Source organism: Lontra canadensis, unplaced genomic scaffold, assembly GCF_010015895.1.
Source record: "Lontra canadensis isolate GAN:19392208 unplaced genomic scaffold, GSC_riverotter_1.0 scaffold85, whole genome shotgun sequence".
NCBI lineage: Eukaryota > Metazoa > Chordata > Mammalia > Carnivora > Mustelidae > Lontra > Lontra canadensis.
In genome coordinates this window covers 4146869-4164936 of record NW_022631079.1, presented here as the reverse complement: position 1 = coordinate 4164936, position 18068 = coordinate 4146869, and the positions used below count along the sequence as shown (strand labels likewise).

Here is an 18068-nt window from a genome sequence, read left to right as displayed (position 1 = left end):
TGGGCGTGTCCTTTGCTCGAGGGCGCTCCCGCGGACGAACCGGAAAAGCAGGACGCCCTGCCGGCCTGGGAGAGAGGCTGGGAGCACCTCCGGCCACCTCCCAGGCTCTCACTTCTAATTGGCCAACCAGCAGCCTTTCTGGTCCCCGCTGGGTTAGAGTTCATGTTTTTCAGGAACGACACAACACGACACAACACGGTGCAATTTACTGTGGCGGAGAGAAATAAAGGAAGTGCTCGTAAGCGAGGCTGTGAGCTGCTGCGTCAGCATCTGATTTAGATAAAAGGTGGTACAGGGTCATTCTCTCGCCTCAAAGGACAGGGGCAGAGAGAGGAGTCTCCCAAGTCATTCTCTTGTGGGTTGGGACCGGCTTTAGAAGGGAATGACCTAGATCCATACGTGCTGTGCACTTTAAAAGATTTAAAAATTCAGGCACTAAAACCAAAGATTACTTTCTCTTATCCTCACCGGTTAATATCTGCAAATCAGAAATATGCTGATACATTGCCTTTGCAAAAGGCTGATACATGTCTTCACAAATAAGATGACACCTTATTTGTTCTAAAACACGGAGAAGATAAATATGAAATCTGACAAGAATATTAGAAATAGCTTTATTGCACTTCCCCCCTATATTTGTTAAGTTCCCTATGGGAGTACCTACCAGATGTCAGGTGCTCATCTCTTACGCCTAGAAGGATAGTCCAGATTAAACACACCACAACAGTGTGGTTTAGATTAGATCAATCAGCAAGAATGCAGTTGCTACAGGAAAAGTGATTAAATAAATTACGGCTCCAATGCATGTTTTACATTACTTCAAGATAAGTCTAGGCTACATTGAAAGCTATCAAGTCTCACTTTGGTCATAAAGTAATTATGTCTCATAACATAATAGGATTTTGATCCTGACACCAGAAGGAAGGGGTGGGGACCTTTAGCACCCACAGCTTGGGCTTTGGGGCCATATACACCAGTAGGAGAACCCAGTTTCCACCATTTATTTGTTGGATTGCTATGACATCTTTTTTTTTGGAAGATTATATTTATTCAAGGGACAGCACAAGCAGGTGGGAAGAGGCAGAGGGAGAGGGAGAAGCAAACTCCCCGCTGAGCAGGAAGTCCGAAGCGGGACTCGATTCCAGGACTCTGGGCTCATGACCTGAGCCGAAGGTAGCCACTTAACCGACTGAGCCACCCAGGAGCCCCTATGACATCTTACATAACCTTTTCTGTGTACTTTATCTTCCTCTATTAAATGTGGGAAAAGAGCACCCTTCTAGAAGAACTCAGCTGAGCTTAAATATATGAAAAATATATACGTTAAGGTAAAACATAAGGTAATAAACAGAAGTTCTATTACAGAACATCAGCTGTTGAGCTGCTGAGTTTTACCCTACAACTATCCTCCTCTGAACTGTCACCACATAAGATGTAAGCATCATGTTTGGGACACTCCCAGGATTCTGTAAGATATTGCCTAAGTGATACGGGGTTTCTCTGGCAACATAATGAACTCTTCAGCTTTGTAATTCCAATGGCAAAAGTTGTGATTCCGCATCACTAAAATAATAATAACACAATTTTGTAAGATTTAACCACTTTCGAATATCCAAGATACTGCAGTCTTCTTTGATAAAAATATAATTACTGCTTAACTCTTTCCTGATGAGTCAACCTTATTTCAGTGTACCTGCCCATAGCAATGCTTTCCTCTGTTTCTCATTTGCTCTTGTCTAGAAAATCAACTAAAGAAGAACTGCTTTACCAAACTTCTGACTGACTTTAGTCTTTCTGTCCTTTTAGTTTTAGATCACTGATGGAATAATTTACACTTATTTGTAAAATTAAAGTGGAGACTAGACATGGGTTTCAAGGACACGAGTCTTTTTTTTTCCCCCTTCCAATGTCTTCTATATAAGAGTACGGTAAGTTCTGGGCAGGTGAGGGATTGCTGTTGCACTATACATCACCTTTAATATAGCAAAAAAGCTATCATTATCATAATAAGGACTATGAATAGGAAGCTTTCCTTCCCTGGGTAACTGGAAGAAAGCACTAACCCTCACCAAAGCCCGAACAGATAGAGGGCATTTGAGCCTAGGGATCAGACGTGCAAACTCCAGGGTCAGACCACCTGGGTTCATATTCTGACTCCAACCACTAAATGAAGGATCGCAGCTTCTGCAGCCGCAAAGTGGGATTGAGACAGTAAGAAAGGAAAAAGCTCTCGATAACCGTCAAACAGAGAGCACGATGCTTGGTGCTAAAGAACGACCACACCGTTACCTACATGTTACAGATGCGGCATCAAGAGCCCAGAACAGGTAAGCAACTGAGCAAGTGGTGGAGCGGGGATTCAGGACTAGGTGCACGGGATCCCCGAGTTCAAGGTCAAGCAGCATGCCATAGTCGATGGTGAAAATCAGGGCAAGGTCAGATTCTTGGGGCTTGGATAAGGATGGTAGGATTTACTGCAGAAATGAAAACTCATACCTTTGAAATAATCTAAGCCACGCATAGAGATGGAGGTGGCTGGTGGTGTGGAGAGTTGGGAGAACTGGGGAGAAACTTCTAACTACTGATCGGATTGTTTTAATGGTTCCTGGAATCGGGTTTTCTGCTTTCTCCTGGAGTCTGTTTCAGTAGCTCAAGTTTTCTATTTTTTTCCCCCGTTTTATCTGTTTGTCAAATGCAGATAGTCAGTGTTCTCTTTGGGTGTTTTAAATTATTAATGGGTCCTGGGGCGCCTGGGTGTCTCAGTCGGTTAGGTGTCGGACTTCTGGCTTCGGCTCAGGTCCTGATCTCAGGGTTGTGAGTTTGAACCCCATGTTGTGCTCCATGCTCAGCTCGGAGTCCGTTTTAGATTCTCTCCCTCTCCCTCTGCCCTTCCCCACTCTCTGCCCCTCCCTCCTCTGCCCATCCCCCTCCCCCTCCTCCCTGCTTTCTCAAATAAGTAAATAAATAAAACCATTTCAAAACAATTAATTAATTAATTAATTGGTTGGTAGTTATAGCTCCTTTTTCTTTCCTAATATAAATTATTTGTGAGTTTTCCTCTTTCTGGGTTAACATTGTCAGAAATTTCACTACTTCATCGATGATTTCCAAAGAATCAGCTTCTGGGTTGGTTTATCCTTGCAACCTTATTTGATTAATTTCTGTTCTTATTTTTATTATTTCATTACTTTCACCATCTTTAGAATTAAGATACCACTTCATTTCTAGCTTCCTGAGGATTGTTCCTTGTTTTCTACGGTTTATGCTTTTTCTGCAAGTGTATTTAAGCAGAGAAAAGAGAGAAATGAAATTTTACTACGGCATTACAAATATCTGATTCATAATCTTCTCTCTGCCAAAGAAAGAAAAAGGCATTCATTCCCTTCACTTATTTTCTAGTCTGTGGACTGACCACCTGGAATATGGAGTTGAGACATTCAGACACATAATTATTCTACCAAGACACAGTTCAATTCAGAATATGTGCTGGTTTTTAATGTAAGTTCTAAATTGTGGTATTCAAAAGGCATTTCACGTGCTCATAAATGTGCTCATTTCAGATTCTTTTTTTTTTCTCTTAATGAGATGATCCAATTAATATGCGTCATAAAACACTTAGAAAATGAATCTTGGGTGTCGGGGAGAAATCCACATTTTTACAAAATTATTTTGTCATCTTAAATCCGTATGAGCAAGTTAATTTGTTATTCCGCTGCTGAGGTACTAAAATTTCCTGGAAATTATCCCTTCTAAAAATAAGCTCTCCAAAAATAAGTAAATAAATAAAAATAAGCCGTCACTAAGCTTTAATGAATCCTTTAATACGCTTCCTTTTTTTTTTTTTTTTTTGCTGCAATAAGCCTGCAACAAAATACTATCCAGGAGTTATCTAATTCGATGAAGCATAATGAGTCAGAATAAATTTTTAAAATAACCTCATTTTCTTGCCTGCCAGTCGCCTGAAGCTTGGAGCTATAAGGTCAATCCTTGGGCATTACGAATCCATTTTATTTAATTTTCCTAAGTTTCCCAAGGACAGTCCGTGACCAGGATGAATCGAGCCTGGCACTTTTACTCAAAAGCAAAGCCTGTCCTCGAATATTTCTTGACAAGCATTTCTCCGACGTTCCCTGACCACAGGAATTTTAAGTGTTCCACATGTTCCTGTGGATAGCAGCAATCACATTTTCGGTTTTGTTCTAGACAATCTCTTCGGTGCAGTAGACCAAAGCGAAATCGGCTGTGTCCTTCCATAGCCGTGCCTGGTGGTCCATTTTAAAATGTTTAAGGAGCCCCTCATGCTGCCGATGTGGTTAGCAAGCACCCGGCTGGCTGCTGGGTCTGTGGGCTCACCACTCATTCACTTCCTAGTTTCCCGCCTTGTCGCTGACATCCTCTACACCCTGATGGGAAGTTTCCCCTGAGTGTGGTTCCTGGGCCACCTGCACTGTAATTCCTTGGTAGAAAAGGAGAGTGCCTGTCACAAGAAAACAGATTTCCAGATGCCACCCAGTCAGATTTTCTGAGGAGAGTGCCCCACAGATCTCTATTTTTATCAAGCAGCCTAGGAGATGCACAAGGAAACCTGAGGCTAACTACATCAGATTAAACTGCTGTAAGACGGCTACAAACACCCTCCTAAAAGCCTGGCTTTCATCAACTGCCTATTCCCTACTGCAGACCGAGCATCTCTGTGATGTGGAGGTGTCCCCCCACACCTATCCTCACCCTGCTCTCAACTATTAATTTTCTGTCTTTTCCGTTAACGTATCTTTATCTCATGAGACATGTTTTTTCATGACTCGAACTGACACTGCATTCGAGCATTCGCACTGTGTCTTCAAATGTCTTCCATCCCCTTCTGTGAGGACATCCAACTGTGCTTTCTCACATCTTTCCTACAAATAGTGCCGGCTCCAAGTAAATCCAGCCCTTCATTTATTTGTACAACATTATTTATTCGCTGATAGTCTGTGCTAGGAGTTAGAGTTACAACGGTGACCAAAGAGACTGATCATATCTGATCTTACGACATGAACATTCTGCTAGGGGCAGGGTGAGGCAGAGACGTGTGGGAACTGCTACAAAGACAAAATACAGGAAAAAGAGACAGTTGTGCTTTTTTTTCCCCCCCCAAAAGGTACCTCAGATACAACAGTGTCTCTTCCTCAGTGCAGAGGAGGCAGTGTTTTGCTCCATTATTATTGATGTCAACTTTGATCTCTTGTTTGAATCACGTCTGCCAGCCTTCTTCCCTGTAAAGATACTATTTTTTCCTTTGTAATTACAAAGTATCTTGTAGGGAATTACTTAGAGAACCTGCAAATACACCTTGGCACACTAATTGTAGCATCCAAGATGATTCTTGCCTTAACAATGATTACTATGGCATCTGAAAATAGTGAATTTTCTATTTCCATCCTCCCTTCGACATTTCTTAGTTTAGGTGGCATTTTTGGTTGAACGTTGTTTAGTTTTTGTACAAAATGCTTTAATTTCAGCCTGTTAAATGGTTCCATCTCTTCTTTATTGTATCCGGATTTTTCATCATTTTTTGAAAAGATTTTATTTGTCTTTTTGACAGAGACAGAGACAGCAAGAGCAGTGGAGAGGAGGCAGAGGGAGAGGGGGAAGCAGACTCCCCCACTGAGCAAGAATCCTAATGAGGGACTCGATCCTAGGACCCTGAAATCGTGACCCGAACTGAAGGCAGACACTCAACTGACTGAGCCACCAAATTCACAAATGCCCAAAAAACTCCAAAAAATGTGTCCACCAATCTTTTCCTTCAGTAATTTTATGGCTGGATATTTCTGCATAAATACCTTTGACCTGTGTGGAATTAGTTTTTGTAAAGAGTAAGACAAGGCTACAGTTTTCTTTTACCACGAGGTGCAATGGCCCTGAATCTCCTTGCTCACACTTAGCTTCTTATTTAAATTGCAACTCTGCCCCATAAGGTGATCTGCCCAAACTAGGCACTTAGTACCTAGGTATTAAATTAAAGTATTCTCGGGGTGCCTGGGTGGCTCAGTGGGTTAAGCCTCTGCCTTCGGCTCAGGTCATGATCCCAGGGTCCTGGGATTGAGCCCCGAAGTGGACTCTCTGCTTGGCGGGGAGCCTGCTCCCCCTGCCACCTGCCTCTCTGCCTACTTGTGATCTCTCTCTCTGTCAAATAAATAAACAAAATCTCAAAAAAAAATTAAAATAAAATAAATTAAAGTAGTCTCTGCCAGTTACACTTCAATAAGCTGAAAGAAACAAAAGTCTAGCAGCAATGGATAAAGTCATAGAGAACAGGAACTGGCACCCCATGGGATGGTAGGCAACCATGGATGTGGAACCCCAGATCTGGACTGAGCAGTGAAAGGATTGGAGAAGGATAAATGGTTATTGAGGGAGATTCTGAGGAGAAGACATAGACCTTGGAAGTTAAGTGAGCACACCGAGGTATGGGAGCACAAGCAGGCAAAGATACCATCCATGCTGGCACTGACAGGAATGGCAGACGGCAGGTGCTTCTGACTTGCACAGAGGAAACTTCTTCCTCACCTCAAAGAACGGCACCAACATCTAATCAATTGCACAACACCTGGAGAGACCTGGAAATAGAACCCTTGGGTCTGCCGCCTCCCTAAAGTCCACAGCCAGTCTGCCACTGCACATACACACGTGCACACACACTCACACACACACACACACACACACACACGTGCACGCAAGCATGCACACTCATGGAGAAACGTCAGACCCACCCAAAGGGAGGGAGTTTCCATAAAACAAATGGCTATTGCTCAGGGCACGTGGGTGTCTCGGTCGTTAAGCATCGGCCTTCAACTCAGGTCATGATCTCAGGGTCCTGGGATGGAGCCCCACAATGGCTCCCTGCTCAGCAGAAAGCCTGCTTCTCTCTCTCCCACTGCCCCTGCTTGTGTTCCCTCTCGCTGTCAAATAAATAAGTCTTTGAAAAAAAAAAAAAACTGGCTATTGCTCTTATGAAGTGTCAAGATAATGAAAGACAGAAACACTGAGGAACGGTTTCAAATTAAAAGAGATCACAGAGGGGCGCCTGGGTGGCTCAGTGGGTTAAAGCCTCTGCCTTCGGCTCAGGTCAGGATCCCAGGGTCCTGGGATCGAGCCCCGCATCGGGCTCTCTGCTCAGCGGGGAGCCTGCTTCCTCCTCTCTCTCTGCCTGCCTCTCTGCCTGCTTGTGATCTCTGTCAAATAAATAAATAAAATCTTAAAAAAAAAAAAAAAAAAGAGATCACAGAGACAAGACCACAAGATGCCGGGCACGATCCTGGACCATACGGACTCGGGAGGAAATGTGAGTAAGAGCTGTGCATTAAACAGCAGCGATGGGACAGTATTACTTTTCTGATTTTGAGAACTACTGTGATTATGGAAGCTGTGAATATTTGGGGGAAGGGGGAGAAGGATATACAGAAAATCCATGTACTATTTTTGCAATTTCTGGGAAGTCTGACATAATTTTATTTATTTATTTATTTATTTATTTATTTATTTTCAAAGTCTGACATTATTGGATGCCTGGGTGGTGAAGTCAGCTAAGCACCTGCCATCGGCTCAGGTCATGATCTCAGGGTCCTGGGATCAAGCCCCACATCTGGTTCCCTGCTCAGCAGGAAGCCTGCTTCTCCCTCTCCCAGTCCCCTTGCTTTGTGTGCTCTCTCTTTCTGACAAATAAATAAATAAAATCTTAGAAAAAAATAAAAATAAAGTCTGGCATTATTTTAAAGCATTGTTTTTAATGCTCAATCAGTACCTTAAAAATCCCTCAGAAAGGAAAAAAAAACAACAAAAGGAAGAGTCTCCATCCCTTGCAACAGTTATAACATCAATTGCTTCTAAAGCGTAGGGAGCATTTGCAGAAAAATAAGAAAGAGACGGAGTTCAATAAAAATAAGCAAATGGAATAAACAAATCACAAGAGGAATATAAAGGACTAAGTAATGTGGAAAATGCTTCATTTTACTATTAATTAAGAAACCACACATCTGAACAAGGTATCTCCATTTATTGGATTGAAGAAAGTTTACATGATTGATCATACTAAATGAGGATTGGAAGAAAAATTGTCATTTTTTAAATAATATGCATTCCTATTAACCAAGCAATTCCATATCTAAGATTTCCCCTTAGGCCAAATAATGTAACACACACACACACACACACACTCCTCTCTCTCTCTCTCTCTCTCCTCAGCATGGTTTAAAAATATGAAAATCTAGGAAGTAAAAATAGCCATCAAAAGAGTGTGACTTAAAATAAAGACTATCTCTAGTTGATGAAGCCATTAGAAAAGGCTTACATCTACATACACCACCCCAGGAAGATGTCCAAGATCTAGCATTATTAAGTGGGAAAAAGACAATTGCAGTAGAGTAGCATATAAAGCATGACTCTGTCCTTGTGACACTCACACTTACGTAGTTGATGTATACCGGCATTTGCAAGAAAAAACTCTGAACACATACACTGAATTTCTCCCAGCTGTTCTCTCGAGGATGTGATCATGAAGGTCTTTCACGTTCCATTCATTCATTTCTGTACAGTTTGTTCCTGGGAGATATCCCTTCCTAACCTGACAAATTATACTTTCATGATGCCTATCAATTTTGAGTAGCTAGCTCCAGATTTTAACCCTCGCCCTGCCAGGTTCCAGATGTGCAAATTTTGGTAAATTACTCTCTGAATCTGTTCCTCTGGTCCAAACAGAGCTTAATTGTGTCCTTCGTGCACAATATTTCTAAGGTAGCGGATAACTGTAGTAGTTACTCAGGGGCCTTCTAAATCCAGAGGAGCTGGTCTGGCCTGATGGCAGAGCCGGGGGAACTCAGTGTTACACACATCACCCGAAGCTGCAGGAAAGAGGAGGGAACTGGCTACAGACCTCCAGAAACCCAGAGAAACCTGCTGCATAAACCCTTTAGTGTCAGTTCTGCCAAGTTCAAGGCCCTAAGCGCCCCCCCCCTTACTCCCTTCTGCCTTTATGGTGACAAACCAGTTGGCTTGGCCCATCTCTCCCTTAATCCTCTGCTTCTGGACCAGACGCTGTGTGTTGGGATTGCGCGTGTCACAATTGTCTGCATCAGGTTAGTCCCCTGCTCAACAAGGCACACTGGTAACCTCGTGCCTACCAGAAGAGGTCTAAAGACCTTTCCTTGGAGGCTCTCGAGGGCCAGAGATGTGCTGACCCCTTTTCTTGGGCACAAAGAGACTTTGTATTCCGCTGACACCCCACCCCCCCATGTCTGTTTCCCCGCTACTTCCCTCTTTGATCAAACCCTCTCTGCTCCATGACAACACCTGCCTCTCAGGACGTGTGATGCTCCCTCCAGACACGCCCATCAATCCTGTGGTCTTCTGATTCCATTATCCAAAATTAGTAAGAAAACAAAACAAAGGATATAGTGCCATTATAAAAACTCCAAGATGGCCTTCCTGTATCTGTTATTACTTAAAACTAGAAACACAAATCTGAATATGAAATCAGATCTAGCTCTTTGGGTTCTTTTTTCTCCAAGTGTGGTTTCCTGACCATCAGATCCTCTGCAAAGGTGGTTAAAATGAAAGCTCCCCGGCCCCACCCAAATTTCCTGAATTATACGTTGGGGGCTGGAGGCCATTGGTTTTGGGAGACCGGTTTGAGACGCCTCCCCCAGTTATCTATCTAAGTCTTTCAGTAACCTTATACTTGGCAACAGAAAAATGACCTTTATGCCATAAGAACGTGATACCCATCTATGTGTCTACAAACCTGTATTTTAATCTCATGGATTTTCCATTAATCAAAAAAACAAAGTCCCAGCCCCACTCATGATTCCAAGTGATCATCTTTTTTGTTTTGTACTCGCTTGATTCAGTGAGCCATTTCTCTGACCCATTTTTACAAAAAAGCGCTGATTTCAGGCCTCTCTCTTCTAATTTTGTTCCACCCATCTTGTCTATTTGCTTCTAATAAAGAAAACTGATCTTGGGGAACAGTTCATAAGCCAGCCTTTCAAGGACGAAAGACTGGAGAAAGAACCTGAGTCAACCTATCAGAAAATGGCAGCATGAACACGCAGGCTTTATGCCTCTCTCTACATCTCTCCTTTGTGGTTGAAATGCACATTTCCGGTGTTAAAAGCTCTGGGTCTAGCCACAAGATGAATAGAAGCACATGGTCCTTAGATGAGCTAAATGCAACCATAATGGCGATTACTGGTTCTAGTTTTCTTGCTGCCTTTTTTTTTTTTTTTTTTAGATTTTATTTATTGATTTGACAGACAGAGATCACAAGTAGACAGAGAGGCAGGCAGAGAGAGAGAGAGGGAAGCAGGCTCCCTGATGAGCAGAGAGCCCGATGCGGGGCTCGATCCCAGGACCCTGAGATCATGACCTGAGCTGAAGGCAGCGGCTTAATCCACTGAGCCACCCAGGCGCCCCTTTCTTGCTGCCTTTAACTAAAAGGTGCACAGCTGATTGCTGTCCCAAGCCACTCGTGTCTGAAATGTTACTCTCTCATAAGGGACCCGAACTGCAGTTGCTTTCTGAGCACCCACCAAGGAAAACAGACCGGCCATGTTCACTCTGAGCCAGGAAGGGTTAATAATGAGTCCTCACTGGCCTCCTGTTTCCAAATTACCCAGAGATTTCATCAAGTCAAACAATCGAAATGAGTAATTCCTGACGTGTCCCTGAACAGCTACCTTTTATAAGAGGCTGAGTTGAACCTCTTGTTTGGTTACTATGATCCAACTGAGACAAAGGTACAGCAAAGGTTTAAAAAACAAAATACCAAATCCACTGGAACTCAAATTCTTTTCATAAGGACCTTTTTTTTTTTTTCTTTAAATTTAGAAAACATTTTTCTCTGGTGCCCTTACACTCCCCTGGGGAATAGGGCCACAGGGCATCTCGCTCAACCTCCTGACTTGCTTGGTATCCTAGGAGCTGTGGTGATAACCCCAGGCTACTGAAAGAGGGATGGAGAAGCCAGCCTGGTCCACGATTCACGCCCACTGAACGTGCTAGAAACAGGAGGGCAGGTGTGGTGAGCAACAAAGCATGCACCTGTCCAGCTCCTCCCAACCCACAGGGCTCCCCGGGATCAAACCACAGTAGGAAGCCTTCCAGGCTGAGCACGGCCACAGCTGGGGACCTTTGGGAAATCCCATCTGTATTTTCTTTATATCAGGTTTAAACTCACAAAATTTAAAAACAGCTCCTTTAAAAGGCATTGAACTTTAGTTAAATAATAATGTATAATTGCTACAAAAATTAAATCGAAGGATGCAGACAATTTTTTTAAAGACGAAATTTAAAAATTTTCCTCAACTAAATAGCACCCATTAACTTTTCACAAGACCAGGGAAAGCTTTTGCCTCCTTAGAAAAAAGCAATACCAGTTACAGACTTCTGAAAGCTATGTAGGAGAACAAAGAATTACGAGAACAAAGAATTACGAGAATGAACGTAATGGTAAAATATTGAAGTCAGTGATGACGTGTTCCCCCCAAAAGAAGCTCTGGCGGAATTCTGGATTTTTTTCCTCTTTGTTGCTCTGGCAGTTTTCCACCAATAATGAAAATGTGGCCTCTTATAATTAAACATAATTACTTCAACAAGTCAGGAAATAGCTAAACATTTTTTGCCATTATTCTGGAAGATGCTCTGAATAAAAATGGTTATTGTTTTAAAGACTGATTGATTGATTTTAGAGTGAGAGAGAGCCAGTGGGTGAGGGAGAGGAGCAGAGAGAATCTCAAACAGACTCAGTGCTAAGCACGGATGGAGCCTTATGCTGGGCTCGAGCCCAAGACCCTGAGATCACGATCTGAACCAAAATCAAGAGCCAGACACTTAACCAACTGAGGTCCCCAGGGGTCCCCTGAACAACACTGGCTATGAAATGTCATCATAAGTCCACGATGGCTGAGAAATGCAAGACATGTGAGACTCTGGGGGTGTAGAGAGAGCTGTATGGCATAGATGGTGGATGGTGCTTACTAGAACGCTGATATTTGCCCAATAATGCAATATACACATACACATCAGTGACATCTCTCCTTATACCCAGTGACTCCTTACATATACCGCATCTCCCTGACATAATGTATGATATAATATATATTATATAATGTATAGAAATGTATATAATATATGTCTTACAATATATATACTATGTATGTTTTACAAACCTTGTATACCCTACGTTAAAAAATACACAGTATTACAGTACATACATAATATATAATGGATACAGTAGAGTATTATGCATTCATTAGGGAGACATATCCTCTCTGCCTCCAGCAAAGAACAATGAGTATAAGGAGATGTACCGAATGGATATGCACTACGTACGTCAACTGTCAGAAACAAAAAAACGGTGTTTCTCAAGCACATGTGAAAACACAAACCGGAACCCTTCTTTTTTTTTTTTTTTAAAGATTTTATTTATTTATTTGACAGAGATCACAAGTAGGCAGAAAGGCAGGCAGAGAGAGGAGGAAGCAGGCTCCCCACTGAGCAGAGAGCCCGATGTGGGGCTCGATCCCAGGACCCTGAGATCATGACCTGAGCTGAAGCCAGGGGCTTTAACCCACTGAGCCACCCAGGTGCCCCCCAGAACCCTTCTTAATAAAGAACTTCATGAAAAACACGATCTGCAAAAGACCACAACATTCAGGAAAATGAGCAAAAATTTTGTAGGACGATCTGGGTACTCATCCTCTATAGGAGATAGCCAGTTCCACACTGGAAATGATTGGTGCCCTGAATCAACATGGGACCAGCGCTCACGTTTCCTGCCCCAAGCAGCGTTCCGAGCACCGCGCACACGGTATAGCAGACAGCCCTGCATACACGTTAGGAAAACAGGTACCGGAGTCTGTGTTTCACTCCCAGCTACGACCATGAGCCTCTTTGCACTCAATTTTTACTCTGCAAAAATGACACCTATTGCATAAAGTTGTTTTATGAAGTAATAATAACAAAACATACAGCCCTTAATGTTGTGCCTGAAACTTCCAAACAGTTTTCATTTACATCTACTTTATCCATTTAATCCTGCTCCAAACCTTATGAGACAGAAATGAATATCCCAACTGAAAAATGAAGAAACCAAGGCCCGGAGAAATCAGTGGACTTGCCCGAGGACACACAGCTCGTCAATGGCGTAAAGAACCATGCTCCTAACCACTCCATCATCCTTGAGATAACACATCTTAAGGTTTTATACAGTGTCTGGTACTGTACAAAAGAACTAATATTTATTAATTAATATCTAGCCAGTGTGTGCAAGACTCTGAGGTTACACCAGGGCTCGGCAGGAGCGGACGCTGTGACCAACTAGATGGGGAACAAGGGAGCGGTCATGGTCACGGTCAGGTGCACTGACCCTCTTCCACATAATGACATCGGTCTGCCTGCCTGACATTCTTCCTTCTTCATTCAGTGTCACTGTGATGCTCCCTGGTCAGGCCATCATTATCTGACACTAGATTCCATCCCAACTCCCTTCTACGAATCCAATCAAGTGCCAAACAGCCAAGTGCCAGAAACTCTTCTAAAAGGACACTTTCGTCACTTACTCCTTTCAAGGAACCTACCTAGAACTGGCCACCTCATCTAATCAAAACTGTACACCCTGGCTTAACAAGAGGCTTTAGTAAGACATGGACTGGACACGCCTTTAAGTCAGGTTCAAGGGCTCACGTGCCTACTTACTAAACAAATCCCCAATAAGAATGGTCATGCTTCATTATGCAGAGAATAGCAGTGTTGATGTTACTTCAAAACAGTAATAAGCCATGTTTTATTTTATACATTGATTTTTAACATAGCCTAATAAAAAAATTTTTTTAATGTTGAAGGATCTCATCTGACTTTTGTTCAGAATGAAATGAGCTTGATTGAAAGACATAAAGGGAAGGATATCAAAGAGAAAATGTGCATTATTAATGTGCACTCTCATGTTAATATCCAGGTAAATTTCAGACGGCTTTCTAATCTCTCACCCTGAAACTGGATCATGAACCACAGGTTAAACTTCTAATGATTGGGGATGGAAAGTCACTGTATTTAAAAAAAAAAAAGAAAAGAAAGGTATAATATCCTTAATATTCAAGATCAGCGAATGCACCCATTTCCAAGAGTACCTTGAGAGGCTAACTAGAGCAAATCAAAACATATGAATTATTTGTATTTATATCCAGCGGCTAGATTTTAATAAATCTAAGTTACTTAGTAACCAGCAGGCCAAATTAATAACCTCTAAGGCAATCACATTAATGGACAAACATAACACAGATTCAATTTAAAACTTAAAAAATCAACACGTGCTCTGAAGATTTAGCAATTTGCCAAATGTTTAATTGGCTCCTCCACTTAGCATGAGGAGATAGAGGAATGTGCCAGAAGTTCACAGGATTTGCTCAGAAATGCCAATCATATCTGACAAAAGCCACGTCCAGATACAGCTACATCCAGAGTATTCCTGAGCTGAACATTCTGCTGTCAACTCAGGGTTTCTGAATGTCCACTCACATGTTCGACTGGACAATTCAGATAGCTGGCCTGAGCGAGTCAACAGGTACCAACACAATGCTGTTTGTCTGTTTTGTTTTGGAGGGACTTTTACCATTCCTTTGGTTGAGGAAATCAGTCTTGGTTGAATGTGCCCATTGGGCTTCGACTGGATGAAATGATTGGATGTTCATACCAAGTTATGGCTAAAAATACTTCATACTAGAAGAGGTGGATAGTGGAGCTAAGTTGGGAAGATAAACATTTTAAAATTGCTATTCATGTAACAAATATTCATTGGACAGCTGCAATCCATTAGCCTCAGGGACCAAAAGCTGACTCACATAGTCTCAAGGATGACCGTGAGTCATTTCTCATAGTTTCAACCCAAGTGACTTATAAATCCCCTATAGCGTTAAGGGGGAAAAAAAATGCTCGCCTTCGACACAATCATAAACCCAGTGGATTAAAATGTAATCTAATTGGCAAATGTATGCTTCCAGGTAGGCAGCTGGGATTCCTGGGCTCCTCTCACATTCCTCCTGCCCCCTCATATTTTAAGCAAGAAGTACCAGGCTTTTCTTCCCTGTAAAGGGCATTCTCACTTTCTGGATTGTAAATGTAAGTAGGCCTGGGAAGGGTCCTTAGAGGAGGAATACGAATCAAGCTGTGTTAGGTCCTATGTGCTATGTGTAAAAAGAAGTAGCTATTATTAACAATTCCTTAACTATTTTTAACAGTCTTCTCAGGACCCAACCCCAGAGACATTCTCCTCTCCAAAAGAAACCTCTCTTCGGAAGATACCCTGGGGCCATGATTCTACCATTTCTTCCTTCAAGCCTCTCAGGCCTAATGATCCTACCCAAAGGCCCCAAAGTAGGCAAGAAACTGGCCCCCGGAAGCTGGCAATATGAATAAAGGGCTAGGATTCTCTGCCTGATCATTTCAATAGTACTTACCTTACAAAACAGCATAAGACAACACATTTCTTCTTCAAATTCCCAAGAACCGGCTCCTACAGAAAGGACAGCTGAAGTGCATGCAAAAGCAGGTTCCCAAGCAGCAAACTATGTGCCATCTATATGCTTGGACAGAAAAAACAAGCAGCCTGTTCATTTTCTAGGAAGACTCCAGAACATTTCATGTCTTTGAATGAAGATACGGGTTGGAGAAAATGATAAGAGGTGACTCTCTCTCAAAGGCACTAACATGTACTAGAAAGAAGCAGAGATGTTTAGAGGGTGGCTACAGGACGCCGGCTAGGATGCACTGGCCGAGCACACCCGTGAAGTTTAAATGAGCATCCAGGCGACAAATACAAGACTGCGAACGGAAACAAGCTCTGGAAAGAAACAACACAGTGGCTTCATCTCTTGTGAAACAACCACAGAAAAGCAGCTCTACCTCCCCCACCCCCAATCTTAGAAAAGGAAATCAAACATCCAGGTTTAATTTAACTGCTGGAACACACCTGCCATATTGACCTTGACAGGGCCTTGAATCAGGAGATCACAAATCCGCACCCTAGTGATAGCCTCGATCATTTTGGACACCCCTAAAACCTAGCACTTCATTTTCATTCTTAAAGATTAGCAGGATGTTTGCAAAGCAGTGCGCTCGCCGGAGCTTCCTTTGAAAGATGTCTGTTGTACTTACATCAAACACTGATTTCCAGAAAGCCGTCCCCAGCCCCACGCCGATCAAACACAAGACTTTCTTCAATTCCCTCAATCAGGTTCTGTTTCCTAAACAATGTACTACTTATACAACTTTAATTTTTTTGTTCTTCCGTATTTAGAGCACCTTAGGCTCTTGGATCAGCAGCGGGGGTTGTTTTAGAGAGTTTTGGAAAATTATGTCTTGGCGACATTCCACTTCCCTTGTGGACTTCATTAAAAGGGTTGGGTTAAGGCTTCCACGCTCCAGGAGAGGGGACGCGTCTTAAGAGTCGCGCAGAGAAGGCACAAAAGTCAACACCACCTAGAAAAGCGCGGCCCCGGTCCCGCAGCGGTGAAGGTCTGTTTGTCCTGCCTTCGCGTCGCCTGCCCCGCCTGCCCCGCCCCGCGCGCCCCGAAGAGGAGCGGGGGTCCTTCCGAGCGCCGGCACCCTCGCCAGGGCTGCACCCCGAGTGGGAATCAGAAGCCCACGCGCCTAGGTCGCCGCCGGAGTCCCGCCCCGCCACCGGGAGCCGCCGCTTCCTGCCTTCCCCATCAAGGTGAAAGTAACCCCTAGGGGCCGGCGGGGGCCGCGCACCGGCAGGAAGGAAGTGAGCCCCAGGAGCGCGCCTCTTCTCCCGCCGAGCGAAGCCCGCGGTCGGACGCCGCCAGCCGGAGAGGGGGCCGGGGCCACTGGCCCCCGGGATGCACCGGCCCCCGGGATGCACCCGCGCCCGGGCCGGAGCGCGCTCACACTCACCAGCAACCCAGGTGTCCGGAGCCCGCGTGGGACGGCGGCTGCGGCGGCTGTCCCCGCGCCTGCCTGCCGTGTGGCCTTGGCATCCGTCTGGCCGCTGCAGCCCGGGCCGCGGTGGCTGTCGCTGGAAGGCCCTGCGGCCGGCTGATGCGCCAGGAGCGCCCGCTCGCCGGCCTGGGCCGTGCCCGCCACGCTGCTCCGCCGCGCGGCGCGGGGTCCCTGCTCGGTCCGCTCGCGCCGAGCCCGCGCCCCGCTCTCCTCCTCCTCCGCCCCTCGGCGGCCGCGCTCCCCAGAAGCAGCGCGGAGCAGGTCCCCGGAGAACCCGCGCTCAGGCCGGCCGACCCCAGCCTGCAGGCGTCCCCGCCGCCGCCGCTGCCGTAACAGAAATTGGCGCTGCGATGGTCCCGGCCTCCCCGGCCCCGGCCCCCGGGGGCAGCCTCCGCCCCTGCCTCCGCCCCTCCTCCGCCGCGCGGGCTCCCGCATTCTGCAGAGAAAGCTCGCAGGTGGCAGCGAGTCCCCGCGGCGGCCTAGAGCGCCGGGGAAACCGCCCGCTGCCACTTTCTCCTCTGAAACGCTGCGCGTCCCCTCCCCAGCCCGGAGCCCCTGGGACCGGCGTGAGCTCCACCATCAGCTTCACCGATGGCCCCGAGAGGGTGGCTCTGAACGGCGCGGTGCACGCGTGCCCCATGCAGGTGGCCGTGGCCGTGAAACTCGCACTGGGGTCCGAGGAAGGCTGGCGCGTGGGTGCAAACCCCACTCGTCCTCGCGTTAGATATTCCGCTACCCCCACCGTGCAACACGTTAGTGCTCTTCCTCCCCTCCTGCCTCGCGTACTCGGGTGACGCGATCGAGTCAGCCACCTTCTGCGTATCGTGTTATTATTCTGGGCAGTGTTTCTTAGTATGGTCCTGGCGCTGTGCTGGCACCCTCAGTATGAAATTCTTATCCTCTCCACAGCCTGATGAAAAGGGCTCTCACGGTTCCCACGACCGCGACCCGGAGAAGCAATTTGTCCCCGGTACCCACTTAGAAAGTAGTACAAGTTAAGATTTAAATTCTGAGATGACGTCACTACGCGGTATTTCTTTCTGTGGGCCCGGCAGATTCTATGAATTTATAAACAT

At 44.9% G+C, this 18068-nt stretch overlaps 1 protein-coding gene across 4 annotated transcripts in view; it reads right to left on the bottom strand.

Moving 5' to 3' along the window:
* STAMBPL1 (STAM binding protein like 1) overlaps positions 1-17201 on the bottom strand; it is a 45696-nt gene extending 28495 nt beyond the window's left edge. The window contains exon 1 of one of the 4 annotated variants that reach the window (XM_032883056.1): positions 16948-17201. The gene's annotated coding sequence lies outside the window, so the exon portion shown is untranslated. Of the gene's footprint in view, positions 1-15491; positions 15693-16947 lie in introns of those variants that run through there. The other 3 variants (XM_032883053.1, XM_032883055.1, XM_032883054.1) reach the window with 3 other exon arrangements.
* Positions 17202-18068: the final 867 nt, after the last annotated feature.